Source organism: Scyliorhinus torazame, chromosome 8 (assembly GCF_047496885.1).
Source record: "Scyliorhinus torazame isolate Kashiwa2021f chromosome 8, sScyTor2.1, whole genome shotgun sequence".
Classification (NCBI taxonomy): domain Eukaryota; kingdom Metazoa; phylum Chordata; class Chondrichthyes; order Carcharhiniformes; family Scyliorhinidae; genus Scyliorhinus; species Scyliorhinus torazame.
Genome location: NC_092714.1, coordinates 248,575,299 through 248,594,805, shown reverse-complemented (window position 1 = coordinate 248,594,805; position 19,507 = coordinate 248,575,299). Strand labels below are relative to the sequence as shown.

At 41.1% G+C, this 19,507-nt stretch overlaps 2 long non-coding RNA genes across 2 annotated transcripts; both read left to right on the top strand.

Moving 5' to 3' along the window:
* Positions 1-1,951: 1,951 nt before the first annotated feature.
* On the top strand, positions 1,952-17,391 carry LOC140428513 (uncharacterized). Its single transcript, XR_011948803.1, has 3 exons — positions 1,952-2,491; positions 3,841-4,211; positions 16,913-17,391. It is a non-coding gene; the product is annotated as an uncharacterized lncRNA (long non-coding RNA).
* A 561-nt stretch (positions 17,392-17,952) lies between these two features.
* On the top strand, positions 17,953-18,997 carry LOC140428514 (uncharacterized). The gene is made up of 2 exons (XR_011948804.1): positions 17,953-18,466; positions 18,618-18,997. It is a non-coding gene; the product is annotated as an uncharacterized lncRNA (long non-coding RNA).
* The last annotated feature ends 510 nt before the right edge of the window (positions 18,998-19,507 follow it).

Below are 19,507 nucleotides of genomic sequence, written 5' to 3'. Positions count from 1 at the left end.
ATATCAATTCTCCTGTGTGAAAAAGGTAATGAATTATCCATATAAATGATGGATGGAACAAAATTAGTGGTTGTGCTTTCACAGTCATGGGACACAGCAATTCTTAATAGATCTATCTGAGAGCATATTAAAGCAGTTCAATTTTTGTTCTTTGCACTCTCTTAAGGGTTAAAACTGCAATTCATTTATACAGAGAATAAATAATATCTGACATATTCTCGGCCTCACTATAAATCTTGCTTTGTATTTCTAAAACACAGGTATCCTAGCAATCAGACATTAAAATTACTACCTATGTTTTACCTTCTTGCCACCTCAGCCTGGAATTATGAGGGGATAATATACCGATCATTCCATCCAAGTCAGTAAAATGCGGTGCATATCCTTGAGAAAGGGAAAGGTAGGAAATTAATAAGGTCTTTCATCACTAATAGTCAAATGTAACTCAGTTGTCTTAAATGTATGGTTGATCTCACCAGCGACTGTGTGCAATGCCAACCAAACTAGCTGCATTGTTTGTGCTGAATAAATTCCTGCAGTACACATAGCTTCAAAATATCCATTGGTTCTTCCAGATGGCCTACCTTTCCAGAGACACAGCATACAATTGTGTGGAAATTACAGACATGTATAGATAGGTGGTGGTGGGTATGTGTGCGGTTTTTGTACAGGGGTCTATATTTATACCTAATATGTAAAGATTGATGTAAATGGTAAGGAAATGTGAAAGAATGTGTTGAAAGCAGTTCAGGCAGCCGCACCTTTTGGTGTCCAGGAAAAGAGCTAAATCCATAGTTAATAGATATATCATAATCTGCAATATACAATACTGGTGCCTGTTGTACAGTGAAGTTATGTTTGGTATGTGATCGGTTGCGAGAACAAGAAGCCTGGGACCAGTAATGAAGATCCTCCTGCTTCTGTAACATGTTACAAAAATATTGTATAGATTATGGCTCACAGGGGAAAGGTGAAACTTGGTTAGTTTTACAGCTGTGCATTTATGTTTTAAACCCTGCTCGCATGCTTTCTTTTAGTACTGAACAGCTGGTTGCTGCAAACAAATAAATCAACGCTCTCGTTACCCCCAACTCTGCGTAAAGAATCTGTCATTAAACGCAACATTCTCTCTGGTCTTCTTCTATCTTTGGAGCTTAATGTCTCGTTCTGGAGTCTGGAGATGCTCTCTTGGTCAGTTTCCACTGGTGACCTAAACTGCTATCTCTTGGGATTTGCATTATTCAGCTCCAATAGGAAGTCCTACAGTAGTAGATTAGTGCTCACCAGAGCAGTTCAGGAGGACCCAAGGGGGGTTTCCGCTGTGTGCTATCTAAAGTGATCTTCAAGCAACACAGATAACAAGTGCTATCCTAATGCTATTGAAAGACATTGTTACAAACTGATGAAAGTTGGCTTGTACCTTTAATATTATCATTCCCAAGTATTTCGCGTTTAATTGCACAAGGTAGATGAAGGGGGAGAGAATGAGATGAAAATCAATACCCTTTCAAGTTCCACTTTCAAGACATTTCCATTGTTTGTTTCAGCAAAAGGAAGTTCAACAGATACAGCACAGTTTCTGTCAAGATCTATTATTATACTGATGCTTACCATACATAGTAGGGACCTACAGCATCACCAGGACACGTTAGTGGTAAGATGAGATACCTCTTTATTTGGCCTGGCTAAAAATAGCAGTCAAATGGCAGAGTCAGGACACTGCAGGACTAGTAGTCAATGGGCTGAGCGAGCGATTGAACTCCAAATACTCCCGGCTCGGCAATCTGCAGCTGACAGGCTATTTTTTGCCATGGTTGACTAAATATGGTCAGGGAGGCAGCAACGCTGAAGAGACTGGTTGTCAGTAGTGCATGTTTCAGATGCTTAGCTGGGTATATAAGTACTAGAAATGTGGTCCCACTTTCTGATTAGAAAGTATTCTCAGCAGCCCCCTCCTGCGTGTGTGAGTCCTGACCTCTACTGACCTCTGGAGGGGAGAAGGTAGCTTCTTGCAGTCCTGTTCAGTGCAGCTCAAGGTGTGCTGTTGTGCAGCATCCATTCAAGTGAAGGTTGCCTCTCCTCAACTCCTGGTTTTGTCCTTCAGCGTGGTCTGCCTCTTTTCTCTCTGTTTCTGTCTCTGTCTCTCTCGATTGCTCTCTCTCTCTCTCTGTGCCTTTCAGCTACTGCTTGTCGCTTGTATGCTACACCTTCTAACACCCATCAATGTGGTTAGCCTGTGCTGCAGCAGGATAGAAGGAGTTGGGGCTGCTAATTTCAGAAGAATTTCTACATCTGAGGACTAATACCATCACAGGGCCCGTTTTCTGCATAAGAGATTGGTTATGAGAGAAGGCTGACGACTGCTGCATGAAGTGCATTATTACCTCGTGATTCTGTGACCCTCCTCTATGCATCCCTAACTCTCCAAAGCTGATTCAGCTTTCAGCTAGTGCTCTGGTGACACAACTGCTGCAACAGAATCTCTGATCTGGTATGTCTTTCTCTCCTTTCCTTCTCTTCTAACTGCTCTGACTGCATTTGTGTATGACAGTGGTGCTCAGAAAACCCTTGTCCACCAACATGCTCCCAGATATATCTGTGCGCTGTCAGTCGGTGTGTGTGTGCCTGTGTATCTGTACATATCTTTTAGTGTGGTGATGGGAGGCTGTGTGTGTGTGTGTGTGTGTGTGAATGCAGGAGGTTGCAAGGGTTGAATTCTTCGTATTTTTTAAAAAAACTGCAGAGCAAGCAATGGGCTGGAATGATCTAAACAGAAATGTGAGACCTCTGACATGCGATCACTTTGAAAGGTTAAAAAGCCTTTTATGCTTAATGCTGAGACAGGCTGCGTGATGGATGCTGACCAGGGTGATGTAGTAAATAAAACACAGTGATAAATAACAGGAATAATAGTAATTACTTAATAGCAGCCTATCTCAAAATGTGACTGGAGTTAGTAAAAATCCATGTCCCTTTAATCATAGATTAATAAAAAACTTTCATCCCATGTCCTCCATGGGGAATCGTCATAAATTAATGCTGAAGCTAAGAATATTCTAAGGGGGTGGCATGGTTTGTGTGTGTGTGTGTGTGTGTGTGTGTATGGAGGGGGAGGGAGGGGGGGGGCAATTTCCTGCTGTCCTCATGTTCATTGCATATATGCTTCCTTAGTGAGATCATCTGTAGCCAGTTTCTGATTTCATTTGTTTCTCATCGTCTATCCTCATTTGTCAAATGGCAGAGGAATGTGTCACACATTTAGCTTCACCTCCCCGTGCTGCCATTATCATGTGAAATTTTTGAAGGTGCCAACCAGTGTTTGAGAGAACGCACTGTAGCTGAACTATCCTTGGCATCTAAGGAAAGTTAACAGGCTCGTGATTAGAAGTATCTTTCGGACAAGAATTCTCTTTTAAATGAACCATTAGAAATTAGAAAATAACCCCCCCCCCCCCCCCCCCCCCCCCCCACCACACCCCCCTCCACCCCAGCGGGGCCTTTCTGAGATTTCTTCAGGGAAATGAATGTTCCTTCCAGCTTCGAACAGTCACCGCTGAAGTTTGTTTAAAGCCTCCCTGGTAGTTTTGATCAGGAGAACGTGTGAAATTGTAAGATTCATTAACACCGAGACATTCGCTCTGCATTTGCCTGCAAATTGGTATTGATCTGTGTGGCTTGGACAGAGTAGCAGTCAACAAAGCAGGTGAGTGGACGGTCAGAGCATACCATTACAGCAATGCTGAATGAGCATTAAGTGCCCCGTGTGACCTCTTTCTTTTTGCTTTAGTGTCTAAATCCTGCCCATAATAGCCTTTTATTCAGTCTAATCATCATTTTCAGCGTCGCCACTCTGGCCACATTGTTAGGGGAGGTTTAAAGCTCAGCCTGGAATGACTGCGAAGCAGACAGAGAAAGACAGAGACTGAGAAAGAGCGACTGGAAGCACAGAATGGGACTGGAAGTCACAAGGGGCCGAACTACTGCTGCGTCCGGCCTTATGAAATCTCTGTTTGTGGGGAAGCCTTGGTGCCTAACAGCTACTTACAAGTGAACTGTCAATGACGGCAACAGATGTGTGCTTCAGCTGCACCAAGTCTAAACGTGCACCTACCCTGCAATCAGGAAGTAATTCCGGGAGCAGTAGCATATCCACCAGTCAACATATGACTAATGAAACTATATCATTAATGGAATTTGTCTTTTGAACCTAGGTAAGTAAATATTTTTTCTTTTCTAAACTGTGTGACAAGCAACCAGTTTGGATAATGAAAAGTCTTCTTTTTTGATCTTAGCATGAATTAAACTATGCAATATGTCACTGCAGTAAAATTCTTCGTGACTTAAAGAATTGTGAGATATAAAAGTGTTCCACAGTGCCTCCCCCACCCCCAACTTTACTATCTGCTAATCCATGGAAAACATATAAAGCAGATTGCCGTTCGATGTTGTAGTTCTTAACAATAGTTTTAAAAAGAGGGGTTGAATTGGAGAGGGGGGGGGGAGGTGTGTGTGAAAGAAACCCTTCTAACTCCTTTAAATGCATTGCATGTCTCCCAGACCGAGGGGAATACGGGTTCTGAATCAGCATTTCTTTTACATGAAGGATGCGCATCCGGCAATTACCTACTTGGAGCACATACTTCTTTATATGCCCATATGAACCTTGCAAGCTATGGAATGTAAAGAAGTATGTATTTCTGGTAGGAAAGGTTCATCGGAGAAGAGTGACCATTCCAGAAAAAAAAAATTGCCTGACAGGGCAGCCTGAATGTGGAGTCAATTGATGAGCTTGTTGTAGTGCATGTATTGTTCTGTCACTTTTCCTGTGTCAGCAGGTGGAACTGCTCATCAGGACATTAAATATTCAATATGCTGACTGCGGCAGTGCTTTGAAATGCAAGGCTAGAGAAAAGCTCCCTGTCCACATTTGTTTTAACAAACCAGAATCAAAATAGCATTCATTTTATTTATTTTGAAAGGGGAATAATGTCACGTAAATGGTGACAATTGTGGTTAGTCAGGCAGTCACCCCATTGTACTTCAAATTGCAGAAGTGTCCTTATCTCTAGATCAGTCTAGCAGCATGAAGCAGCAGCCTTAATTCTTTCAGGACCAGGAAAAACGTATTTAAACCTGATTTTTTTTCCAGCATGACTTCAGGTGACTTTTGTATTTTGCCATTATTATTGTCCAAATTAACAATTTAAGAATTTCCAGCAAATTTGAAGTCAAATATTTTACAAACAGAATAGACAAATGTTACTACACCTCAAAAAGACATTTTGTCAAAGTGTTGCCCAAAACACAATTCAGCAAGAGAGTTATCCTACTCCCATACTGAAGGCTGCATAGTTTAGAAAGCCTGGACTAAGTTAGAGGCCAACACGCATCCAAAAAAAAGTTTTGCCGCCAAGTTGCACTGGACTTTCCAGGTTCAACTAATTATGTGAACCTTGACCGTTCACATTTTGGTTTTCACAATGTAAAATTGCACACCTCTATGTTAGTGCAAATCTTTTTTATTTTTAGTTCTGTTTTATGCTCAATTTAACCTGGTAGATTTACCTGGATGAGATGTTCACGTGAACTTAATTCATTATGGGATAATGGAAATTGAAATCTGGCACATTCTCCTGGAGAGACGGAGTTGTCTTTGCGAATGAGATTTGTTTTTGTTCTTGGTGCTTTACAGGTAGCATGTTCCTTTACCATAGTTTTCGTCCATCAGACATGGCCGCATGCGCAATTTAGAAATTATACACCAAAATAAATTGTAGGTTCTGCCTCATGATTTAGTTGGGAAGTGACTACAAATGAAAAACCACTGATTTCCAAAACAGGCCTGTGAGGTTTTAAAATCCGACAAAAGAAAAATAATTGGTTTTCTGTTATGAAAAGACAATTGCACTTTAATTTTGGCAACTTTTGATGAAGGTCAGAGGGTGTAAGTATTGTTGATTAGTCATGTGACACATGTTCTTTTGGAGAATCCCACTAATGTTAAGCACTGCAAAGGAACTGCGGCAGCAACAGGTGGGAAACAGACTAGATTGAGAACATTCTGCGGTATAAATGGATGACCTTTGGCGAGGGTGACAGAAAAGCATTGTGGGTTGTATTCAATCCAACTTGACAGGCACAGTCAAACAGAATAAGTCTGCATTCTCTGAAAAGGTCTTGGTCCATTCGGTCATTGCAGATTTGAACAGCATTTTACAACTATGTTGAGCTATTTGGTTAATGCATTTTATTTACCACTCAATGCCAGCACTTCAAGAAAACTATGATTTATTAATAGGAGGCAGGGGATACTGTTTTTGAGAGATTTTTCTTCACTGCATCACAATCTACGATTTACCAAATCAATTTAGATTTTTTATTTCAACATGCAGGGATCTCATATCAAAATATCCCAAATAATTGTTGCAAGTGCCTAGCCCTTTACACTGCTTTTTCTAAGTTTCAGATTTTCTTTCCAAGTAAAAGTGTAAATCCAAAGTTATAACTCATTAGTTATTTTGTACTGCGAAGCATATTGGAAGTGAATTCGGCAAAGGCGCCCTTTATGAAGTTAATTTATCATTCATTTATTACATATTCAAGAAATGCCAATGAGATCTTTCAATTAATGTTAGTTGGTAAACTTGCAATCTAGCAAATTCCAGTGTCTACAGACAATAAGACAGCTTACAATCCAAAGTTAATAGCTCAGCTACAAAGCCAGTCACCATTTTATGGTGCAAGTGTTTAAAATCTCAGATTTGGTCCCAGCGTTAGCATTAGTGAATAGCGCATAAGCAATCTCATTTTAAGCTGTCGACCCAAAGTGAAAAATGTTGTGTAGAGAAGGAAACCTCTATTAAGCATGATTAGATTGACCCAAAGGACAGATATTTCAGCTGCTGCATTAGAGGTCGATCAGTTTTCTCAGATCAGGACGGAGAATTGTTGAGACATTTTTGTTTTTAAAAAAGAAGGGCGCAAGTGAAATCAGAAGCACGTGTTCAGCATTTAACGGGTTTCATGTAGAATGCACAGGATTGCCAGAAGTGTGCAATTTATGTGTGGTTAAAGGTTAAAGAAGGGAAGCGGCAGCTGCCGTTTTAGCATAAATTGAGAGTATGGTACCTGGATCAACAAATCAAAAAAAAAAAAAAAATCTGCTGAGTCAGAGTTTGGGCTGTGCACGTCCTATTGCAGAAAGATTAGCACTGCACTGCAGTATCTCTTTATGCGTCTGACACTGGCCTGGCTATTTAATCTTGCCCTATTTCCACAGTTATATTCGGATAAAAGTAGAGAAAAGGCCAGATAAACCCACAAAGACATTGCACCACACTGGTGTGGTTGCCTCATTCATGCCCTCTTCTGAGAAGGGCCTTATCTATCAGAGTGATTAACTTTCCCCCTCCCCTGCCCATCCTCTTCTCTATTTGCTCTGCCCTCCCAAAAGGTACAGAAGTCTGAACATTTGCTGACACCCTTGTGGTTGGAGCAATTTCTTTCAGCTTGATTGGCGTTCTGAACAGATGCAGATTCTATGAAGCGCTCTGCTGCTCGAGCAAGTAGCTCGTCATGCCCTGATATGGGCAGCTCATGGAAGTGCTCTGTTGTCTAAATAAGCACCCCAGCAGCTTAAAGTGTCCAAGAACACCATGACAGCTGATATAAATAGTCCTCATTCTCAGCTGCCCTCTGAGCCGAAATCCTACTTAACCTGCCCCTGTAATGGAACAGTGAGATGCTTTTCATGGTAACCAAATGTAGTAGTGTACAGTGATTGGTAGCTGAACAGCTGGGCAAGATAAATCTGAACTATTCCTGTTGTCGGCCATCATGGCTCAAATTTAAAGCTGTCAAAACCAATTTTATATCACATGTACCGACATTATCTGTTAATTATCACAGCCAAGCCAACAATATTTGAAGTATTGACAATTTTCTTTATTGTAGAGCTGTTGGAACTACCCAATCTTTTAAGGATTGCCTACATTAAAAAAACACGCATTAACAACTATAAAAGAAAACTTCCGTGTTACCTGTGATCATTGTTAACCTATTTACAGTAAACAGAATGAGTAGTACAGAGAGTTAAATCTTCTCAATGAAATACTGCATCATTACAAGATCCCATACACAGCAGTATCAAATCCAATTTAATGCTTATTTTGTACTGGGAATCTGCAAGATTTATTCAATGTAACCTTTATGGTGGTCTTATGGTTAAACTTTGACAATTTTCTTTTCCATTGGCAATTTTTTAGTATGTCAGAATAAGATGCTGGGTAGCACAGTATGTACATGGCCATATGATTAAAGTCACTCGCACAGCCAGTTGAGCACACGGGGTATTGAACCTCTATGTTTCTCTTCCATGGGTCAGTTTCAGTTCATTAAAGTGGCTGCTTTCCATTTGCTTTGCGAAGCACTACAAGTTTTCTCTGATACTAAATTTAGGCCAGTTGGCAGGAGAAACTCTGAATCTATTCAACGTTGTACGGGGAGCAACAGAAAATTGATGCTCCCGCTCATTTCGGTCCTGAATGCTCATTTAAATGATGTGAAGTCAATGTTCTTTCTCATTGATTTGCTTCAATGATGTGAGCATCTTTTTTTCCAAATGAGATTTTAAGTGAATAATTAATATTTTATCAGAGCAGTTTCCTCATTAAATAATTAAATTTGTCATGTGAACAGTTTCTGGGTGTTATTAATTTTTTCCAGCAAATATTACATTCATAAAGCAAACGCCTTTGCTGATTCAAAGTTAAAAGAGCCACTCTCTCGGATGTGAAGAACTTTCCCACATTCATTAAGTAATTCGAGTCTTTTTATACATTAAAATTTAATGTAACAAATATTGGCAAAGGTAGGTAATAGCATTTATTAAGCAGGACCTCAAAAATTACAATGGTTCATATTTGTCATTAAAAACTTTGAAGTCAGCATGCAGAGCTGAAATGTTAAATATTCTGCAGGGGTTACCTTGGCTTGTAACAGTTAATTGGTACAATTATTTACTTTGAGAGTTGAATTCACACTTATTTGTGATGCAATTAGGCTAAAATAATTTCTTCAACTAAACACTATGGCTCAATAAATGTTGAAAGTAATAGCTGTGGGAACCCGTTTCACATTTTTGTGCTTTGATTTGCCCTGTTAATGGCCATTATGGATCCAACGGGGCTGTTTAGCACAGGGCTAAATCGCTGGCTTTGAAAGCAGACCAAGGCAGGCCAGCAGCACGGTTCAATTCCCGTAACAGCCTCCCTGAACAGGTGCCGGAATGTGGCAACTAGGGGCTTTTCACAGTAGCTTCATTTCAAGCCTACTTGTGATAATAAGTGATTTTTATTTTCAAACTGATGAAATAATTGTGATTTAAAAACCTAACTAACACAGAATGTCCTTTTCCATCGCACAGAATGGATTTTGCAGTAAACACTCTGTGGTGGAATTTCTGAGCTAAATTAAGTAATAAAAAAATGACAAGGAAACTAAAATCTTTCAAATGAAGTTCTTCTTGTGTCTAAATTTTTCCTGTCCAACTCTAAACCCAGAAGCATTGAACTGCAGCAACTTAAAACAATGTATAATGTTGATCATACAGCACATCCCAACATTTACAAAAGTATTTTCAGTTAACACACAATGGCAACACTTAGAGTCATCACATGTTCATTAATGGGCAAGACAATTTGAAATGATTTTTTAAGCTCAAATGCTTCCTTTAACAATAGTTAACTGGTACAGCTCTTGAGGAAAAAAGTTCAATACGTCTCATGTTTCTGCCCTCTGTCAGTACTATGGATTTCAACTTGCTTAGAGCAGATTACTCTATTTACTTATCAGGAGAGTTGCTAGATTTAAAGGTCACCCAAGCAGATTATTGCAAGCCTAGTTACTGTCACTTTTGAGGTCTGAATCAGAATCACAATTTGAAAGAAAGTATCCAAATACAGTGATTTCTTTTTGGTTGTAACCTATTTTGGAGTCTTCTGTTATCATTTTTTTAAACTAAATTAATAGGTCCACCGATACAATCTGAAATACATTTACAACGGTGAGATGCTGGGAACTGAAACTATTAGAGGACATGCTGGGAATACACAGCAGGGCAGTCAGCAGGTGGAGGAGAAAGATGGGTTACTATTTAAAACATTAAGATATAAACATTAGTTTCAGTAACTAATTACTACAGCTTTCATGACACAATGATGAGATTCAATACTGTCACTAATGTTCTGAAACTTATGAATGCTGACTCTATCTTTCATTAACAGAAATGCACATGGGGGGCATGAATACTCTAATCGATATAAAAACAGTGATCACGCTCTTGTTCAGTGAAATATAACTGAGAAATATCAACTCAAGCTCTCATCCATTCTGTCGCTGGGATGTTAAGTAGCTACCTCCCAACCGCTGACAATTCCACTCTCTGGACTGACCAGAGGTATGGTTCATTCTGTAATTGCCACCTCATCCGCTTCCTTTGTTTTTTTAATCAGCATTTTCCTCCAGTGTAAATCTGAAACCAGGAGTGGAACAGCATGGATGGTGCGGTGACAGCCTCACGGCTCCAGGGACCGTTCAATCCCGGCCCTGGGTCACTGTCCGTGTGGAGTTTGCACATTCTCCCCATGTCTGCGTGGGTCTCACCCTGCAACCCAAAGATGTGCAGGGTAGGTGAATTAGCCACGCTAAACTGCCCCTTAATTGGAAAAAAATGAATGGGATACACTAAATTTATTTTTTTTAAAAGGAGTGGAACAGCGTGGAGAATTTAAAATTGTGCGCGGATTCTCCGGTCCCCCAGCCGCATGTTTCTCAGCGACGCACCGTTCGCTGGCGGCAGGAATCTCTACTCCCACCGCTTGCCATTGGGATTTCTATTGAAGCCACCCCGCGCCGCTGGGAAAACTATGATTGGGGGTGCGCTGCAGGCGGGAAAAGAGAATCCCAACGATAGGAGAATTCCAGTCTGTTTCTCACCACTCCTGGGTTACAATAAGGCGGGATTCTCTGATCCTGAGGCTAAGTGTTGACGCCGTTGCGTTTCTCGGCGGCGTCAACATGGCCCCAGGATCAGCAATTCTGGACCCTACAGGGGGCCAGCGGGGCGCTGGAGCGGTTCACGCCGCGCCAGCTGCTGATCTGGCCGTGGAATGGACACCAGGGAATGCGCACATGCGCAGTGGATCTGGCGCGAAGCCGCGCATGCGCAGTGCCACTGGCGCGATTTCCGCGCATGTCCGGTGTCCCCCTTGTCCACGCCGGCCCCGTCCCAACATGGCGCAGGAGTACAGGTGCCGGTGCGGAAGAACGGAGGCCGGGAGACAGAGAGGCCAGCCCGCCGATCGGTGGGTCCCGATCGCGGGCCAGGCCACATCGGAGGCCCCCCACCCCCGGGTCCGACCCCCCATCCCGCCCCACAGGCCACCCCCCGGACCCTTCAACGCTGAGGTCCCGCCGGCTCGGAGCGTGTTAGAACGGCGGCGGTGGGACTTGGTTTTTTTTTTTTTACGGCCGCTCGGCCCATTCGGGCCGGAGAATCGCGGGGACGGGCCACATGGAGTGGCCCCTGACCGACGCTGCACTGACCACGCCGGCCCCAATGGCGCCCATTCTCCGCTCTGTGGAGAATCGCGTCCCAGCGTCGGGGCAACGTGGCACGATTTGCGCGGCCACCCGGCGACTCTCCGGCACGGGGTCGGAGAATCCCGCCTAGGATGTGTCAAAAGGTACCATGCCACTGCACTACCCAACACCTCCACCTTCGGATGTCTTTCAGTCAAAAGTGAACATTTTTATTAGGCGAATAAACTACAAATAGAAAGGCTACATTTCAAGTGGAATTTTAACAGAATTATAAAATAGTTATTACCAGAATTTTTAAAAAGCATTTAAATTGAATAACTAGAAATCTGTGCCATAAAGGCATGTATGCATGGGCAAACCTCAGTCACAAAAGGGTTTTATATATTTTTAAAAATAATCTTTACTGTCACAAATAGGCTTACATTAACACTGCAATGAAGTTACTGTGAAAAGCCCCTAGTCACCACATTCCGGCGCCTGTTTGGGTACACAGAGGGCGAATTCAGAATGTCCAAATGACCTCAACTAATTGAGAATTAGTTAGCCATAAAGGACAATATGATTAGTGACATTTATTTTTCATTATAAAGCTGCAATGTGTTTTGAGGCATGTTAAAATCTATTTATCACAAGGAAAGAATCTATTTTTTTCACCTGGAGGTTTGTTGCATTTCAGATGCCACACAAGTAAAACTCAAATAAAATCATGAGGGGAGGATGAATTATTGGGCAATAAATTTTCAGTGGAACAATGACATGGAAAAGGATGCAAAATTGAAAGTAACTCTAAATTATGATGGAGAAGGAAGAATTCATCTGTCAAATTTTAATATTGTTATTGCTCCTTTATTGAATCTTTCTGACAGCTTTACAATTGTAAAATTTGCCAAGAAGCTTTTGAAAGTTGTCGAATCTTGCAGCACAGAAGGAAGACACTTGCCCCATTTTACCTACTGGCTCTTGAACAGAACTACCCAGTTAGTCCGACCACCAATTGTTTCCCATTGCACCTCTTCAAGGGTGTATCTAATTCCCCTTTGAAAGTTCCTATTTGCTCTACTTCCTCTGTCCTTACAGGCAGCCCATTCCAGATCGTAACTCATTTTTAAAAAATCCTCATCACTCCCCTGCTTCTTTTGTTAATCACCTTAAATCTGTGTCCTTTTACCTTTGCCCCACCTGTCAGTGGAAATAACTTCTCCTTATTTACCACACCAAACCTCATAACCATTTTGAACACCTCTATTAAACCTCCCCTGAATGTTCTGTGTATGTCTCTGGTAGCATCCTGGTAATGGACACAACTATTCTCATGTCCTTTATTCCTGTTTCTAATAGTAAAACATTTCTCAACAAACCTAAAGATGAGCAATACCCCATATTATTAATTTTGGTTTAGCTGTGATACATAATCCAAGTAATTGATTGCCCATCATGCAAAAACAAATTGCACACAGTTTAACACAAGTTTCAAACTACACACACTGAACTCTGCAAAGCAATGTTATCTTTTGTCAAGTACTTTTTATAAATAACAGTAAATGCCAAAATATACAAGTAAATGCACCTAAGAAAAACAGGAAGACAGCATTTGGTACTCTGGATTCGTGAAGAGAATAGTTTCCAGAAATTATGGCATCCTGCATATTGCTCTCTTCCTTATCAGGAACATTGGCATTCCAATTTACCAACTAAGTTGCACTTTAACAAATGAGAAGAGGAATTAGCAACTGGAACAGAGAATCACTATTACCTGAAATGATAGGGAATACCATTATCTGTGGTTCCCAGGCGTATAGAGAATTGCCTCAGTTTAAAACATCATAAAATCACAGTAAAGATGGAGTCTAGTTTTGAAACACATAATTAAATAGACAACTTAGATGACTGTTATTGGATAATCCAATACGCACTGTTGATCTCTGCTTAAACAAAAACCTTTGTTATATTTTTGGCTCAAAACTGTTAAGCTGATACACATATTGGAACTTTTTTTAACCTTATTTACAGTAATGTTATATTTATCATTCTCTATTCCATACATTTGTAGCTTCAACTTAAGTAAAGTAAATGTGAAAAATACCTGAATATTAGAGGTATGTCTCAGGAATATCTCAATACTTAGAAAAAGGCATTTTCTGATGTCGAGATCTCCAGATTGTTCAAGTGGGTTAAATGTTGTTAAATTGGTGGAACATTACTGAAAAAGAATCCCTTGATTATTCAATTTCCGTGAACTGCTATTTTCACTTTGCATGTTTGTCACAAGTAGATTTTAACCATACTTGTCAATGTTCCAGTTAATCACGTGAGCTTTAAAAGGAAAAATATCATGGCATTCTTTCTGAAACAAATCTATTTGAAATTTAAATATTGTTCACTTAGATTGATACTTATAGGAGTTTAATGACCTATGAGAATAAAAATATAATTGGCCAGGATTTTCCAGCCCTTCACATCAGCGGGATCTTCCAGTTTCCACCAAGGTGAATGGAGATTTCAACCGTTGGTTGTCCTCTCCATGGGAGAACCCCCAGCGGAGGGGGCTGAAAAATTCCTTACAAATTAAGTTCATTTATTAATTCAACAATTCATAAAATAAACAATTGAACAGACTCCGGTAAAGCAATAAGCTCTCACTAACAACATGAGACACAATTCCGCCCTTGCCTCTTCTCACTCAACTTCCTTCTGTATCCATAAAAAGACTCTACTAGTTGCTCATGACTGTACTTTCAAACTCCTAGTTGCCTAGACTTTGACCTTTGATTCACCAAGATGTTGATTCTCTCATTCTCTATCTCATCCATTTTTAAAACCTTCACTTTCATTCTGCTTGCTTCTTCCTCATTTTAAAGTCCAGGACCTGGGGCGGAATTCTCCGCAATCGGCGCGATGTCCACCGACCGACGCCAAAAACGGCACAAATCAGTCCGGCATCGTGCCGCCCCAAAGGTGCGGAATCCTCCGCATCTTGAGCGGCCGAGCCCTAACCTTGAGGGGCTAGGCCCGCGCCGGACTGATTTCCGCCCTGCCAGCTGGCGGGAAAGGCCTTTGGTGCCCTGCCAGCTGGCGCGGAAATGACATTGCCAGGTGGCGCATGTGCGGGAGCGTCAGCGGCCGCTCATGGCATCCCCGCGCATGCTCAGTGGAGGGGGTCTCTTCCGCCTCCGCCATGGTGGAGAACACGGCGAAGGCGGAAGGAAAAGAGTGTCCCCACGGCACAGGCCCGCCCGTGGATCGGTGGGCCCCGAGTTCTCCTCATGATCCACATGTCATGGTATGACCCCCAGCTGACAAAAACCCTAATGGCCCCTCATGTCCCCACAAGACAAGCTACCAGACCTCCATGATCATTCACGCACTTATACATAGTATAGAGCCAATGAATCCCATAGTGACAGTAGGATGTGCAAAAACAGAGCTTTCAAAAGTCATTAATTGATAACTTTCCAGTTTCTTAAAAACTAACTTATTTTACTGTAACACAAAAAAGTCAATCATCCAGAATCATTAATCTATCAATACCTGCAATCACTCTGAACCTCCATCTTGTGTAAGTAAACTTTGTAAAATTGACAGAAGAGATCAGAGAGCCAGAGCTATCAATCAAACAATGATTCATGTATTTTAATGGATGCCTGGGTTTTCAGCATAGAATACATAATGAAGACTGACTCGGAGCACATACATCTATAAACCGGTTTGGGGTTTGGTGGGGGACATGAGGTGGCATAGATAGGGCATAGGGAGTGTTTTTTTCATGCATTTTCAGGATGTGGGCATTTCTGGCTTGGCCAGCATTAATTGCCCTTCCCTAATTGCTCTTGAGAAGGTGATGGAGAGTTGTCTTCCTGACCTGCTGCAGTCCATGCGGTGTAGGTACTGTGGGGTGTAAGGAGTAAGGGAAATTTGACTTCCTATTTATATTTTAACTGGAATAATGCACCACAAGAGGCTTTTTAAGCAGTCTGCATCTGAACCCAGCATCTCTTGTGGCTGTCTTGGAACTCTTTCCCAAGTTGGCTGGCATGACTGCAACCTGCATCGGCCACCCCCCACAATGAGAATCCTGTCCATGCGGGCACTTTCTCCCAGGGCAGGTAAGGATTAAGCTGGAAATGTTCCCAACTCTCGCCACCCGTCTTGAGGATAATTACCCATCCACCTTTGCTCCTTCAGTTAAAAGGATTCAGACATGAGCTTGTCTGATACACAGCTGACCTAACCATCCATCATCAGATCTGACTGGATCAAATCCTGTTCATTATCCACTATCAAACCATTCTCTTTTCCAGGATCATTCTGGAGATCCAAGCTAATCCAGCGCTTCTTTTACCTACGGCACTGGGATAATTGGAGAATGTATTTACTTGAGCTTCCTGCTGAGTTTGCATGTTTATTCTGGGGTATCATGACAACAAAATGTATTGTGCTATAAGGAGATAGTTACAGTTCAATAGCAAAATGGGTATCGGTAGCACAGCATGTTTTGTTCTGATAATTGCATAGGCCATGTAAGAAAGACCTATATATATTTCCTGATTAATCGCCACCTGGATATATTTTTCCGCCTGTCTGTTTCCAGAGGTCAATTTTGCCTGTGCCATGTTAATATTGGGATTTATTCCCTCCTTTTAACTGTTTATTTTATTCCACTATGCCTTTCCTAAGTTTGGAACGTTTCTTTCAAATTTCTGTTAACTTCTTGAGTCGGGGGAAGAGAGAGAGTATTCCTGTCTAACTCAAGGAAGTGAATGTTAACTGAATATATATTTTGCCACTTTTTGATTTATAGGTGCTTCAGTGCTGACTTGTAGTTATGATAGAATGCTGGTCTTGCATTCATCAGAGATGTACAACTTAAGAGATGGTGCCAGTTAACCCAACGGTGCTGTCATAGAGGTGGCAAACTGATCTGCAGAAAACAACAACCATCTTTGCTTTTAATGTTATTCCTTTTTTTTCCTGCTCATAACTAGGAAACCCTGAAGAGAACAAAAGTGCCTGCCTCCAATGCTCTTGCCGAAATTAATTTCTGTTCTTAAGCTTTCACACTAGAAATAATTATCTGCCAATAAATAAGCTGTAGAACAGTCAATTCTTAGAGAACCATGTACAGTAAATGATAGGCAAAAGTACCAATAAAAGATTGATGTGGCTGAAATTTTACCAGTGCTGTTGGTAAGTACATTATCGTTCTATGTGACAGTGGATTCGGAAGCGGCTGTATGGTGATTAAGATATGATAATTCGATTACGCTCTTACAAAAAATGTGAATGTTTTTTAATTGATAAATCAATATTTCAGATAAACAACTACCCTTTCCTGAGTCAAATGCTTTGCTAAAGCTGGTAAAATGGAACCAAATCAACTCTTCTATGGATTTGGTCCCCTTCAACCAGCTGTAGCTGTGCATTGATCGCCACAGCATGAGCTGGAGACCGAGAACGTGCCTGAGCTGAAACTGTCAATGAAGGCTGAAGATAAACAGCTATGAAGACATTGTCAATAGGGAAATTATGATGCTTGACATCTACAAATATATCATGTGTACGTAAACTGGTAGGTTGCACCCTAATCAAGCAGACTTGTGGAAAGCGAGGAGTGCATGGAAAGAGAAATCTTTATTCTGGCATTTCCTTTCAAAGTCCTATACTTTTTCCCCTAACGTAGAATTGTGATGCATCAAAGCAATATCTTTCTCATGTAGCCAGCTCGTAATATTAGTTAATCAATACTTGTACAAGTTGTGTGTTGATTATATAAATAAATGGTTTAATCTCTTTTATCTGGTTCACTGGAGTTACTGCAATAATTTTGTTCCATTATTACAACAGTCAAATCTTTTTTTTCTTCATACTCATCAAAGTGAGGGATGTGAGGAACATAACACTTAAACCATTCAGTGTCTGCATCAAGCACCTCCAGGTTGGATGTAACATTATAAGATGCGGAGTAAAGTTCTCTTACTCTTCCCCAACGTTCACCTCGTAAAATCACCTCACATGGTGTTAGTTTCACATTTCTTGCACCAACCACGTAGAGTTTTCTAAGTGAGATTGCTGGTATAGTGGCTGAATTAGGGTTAGTTTTGTAGTGGGGATTCACAGCCATTCGGAATCGGATTGGCCAGATCATTTAATTCTGTACCTTTATCGTCAACAATATGTCCCATTTATCTATCCTGGATTTTAGCCCAGGCTTAGGCCTTGGTGCTGAAAAGACAATAGCCATAATTCTCCACTCTTGTCTCTCTCCCCCCCACACCCCACCCCATACCCCCACACTGCTGCCAGGGAGACCAGAGAATTTGGCACTCAGCCGAAATTCCATTCCCTGCAGCAGGACCGGAGAATCCCGGCATTGGCGAGATCAGAGAATTCCGGCCAATATCTAATACACTGCATTACCCAAACCATCTTCACTCCAAATAGCCATGCTAACACAGGGTTCCATCTTTTCTTAGTTTTGATCTACTTTAGGATATGATATCAGCAAAAAAGCAAAACAAATGTGTTGTTAATGGAATCATTCCATGTTAGAATTTTATGAAGAGGGACAATTATTGCTAGAGTAAATTAATTTCTAGTCCTTTGGGCGCATCCATGAATGGTAATAAGTATGTTTTCTATCTCACAATTTTAATTCTCTGTACTGGGATCCAGGTTCTAATGCTGCAAACTTATTGGCTTAAAGGAAGTTTAACCTTGTGGTTCCATTTCTCAGAGTGGAATGCCTTATTGGTCAATCTCCCTGTTTACATTTACATGTGGCACATTAGAAGCCAGAAAAAACCGATCAAGTGAACCCAGTATTCATTTACAAGGCTGCTCAAAACTAAAGACCTCTGTTCTTGTAAAGGTTCGTTCACCTATCTCATTCTCACAGCAGCACGGCATATGTGAAGCAAACATGGATTGGAGCAATAACGCTCTCTGTTTTAAGTACACTTTATGAACATTGCTCTGTTTTGAGGGTGCTGGATCAGTGCATTTATCCTATTCATTTTCAGATGCCACCAATGGTGGGTGATCCACACTTGTGCTGACTGCAGTTCTTCCATGATGGAAAACCTTAAAGATCCTCTTGTGTTCGAACAAGTTTCATTGAGAATGCCCAGAAATGCTGCTGTTGGGTTGCATTGCAAAGTGCTCCAGATCATTCTTGAGAGGCAAAATATTCGTTCACTCAGCTCATTTCAAAAGCGAGAAGGACACTTCCAACTCTCAAAATTAATTTCAGTTCAAATTTAGTTCACTGTTAAAGCTTGATAGAAATTTAGGTTCAATTTAGAATGCAACGAACCTTCTAGCAATACGTCAAATTATGAGAGCAGCAGAACTGAACATGATTCATGATGTGTCAAAATAATAAAGCAAGCCAAAGAATGCACCTTATGAACAAAACTGATCCTATCATTTCATCTGTAATGCATCCGCAGTGAGGCTTGTCAAGGATAAGAACCATTAATTTATCTGAATATGTAGACTATATAATCTTCTTTCTTCACAGCCATGGACAGTATGGCATGGCAGATCTTTTGACTTTTATAGAACTTTGCCAGTTTTCATTTCATTCCAATCTGCCACATTCCCATCCAGGTGATGAAGACAAACTCTATGCTACAAAGTCTTGCACCTGGTATAGGACTATCATAAGTTCATATTTATGAGATATAGGAGCAGAATTAGGCTATTCGGCCAATCGGGTATGCTCTGCCATTCGATCATGGCTGATTTCTTCCTCATCTGTCTTCAATGCTACAGACAAAGCACTGGGTTGCAAAATCAGCCAGAGCATTTCCTCACTAGAACACATGACCTAGGAGCAGGAGTAGAAAATGTAGCCTCCCGAGCCGAAACACCTTCAATGTGATCGTGTCTTTTCCCATCATGGCCTCAA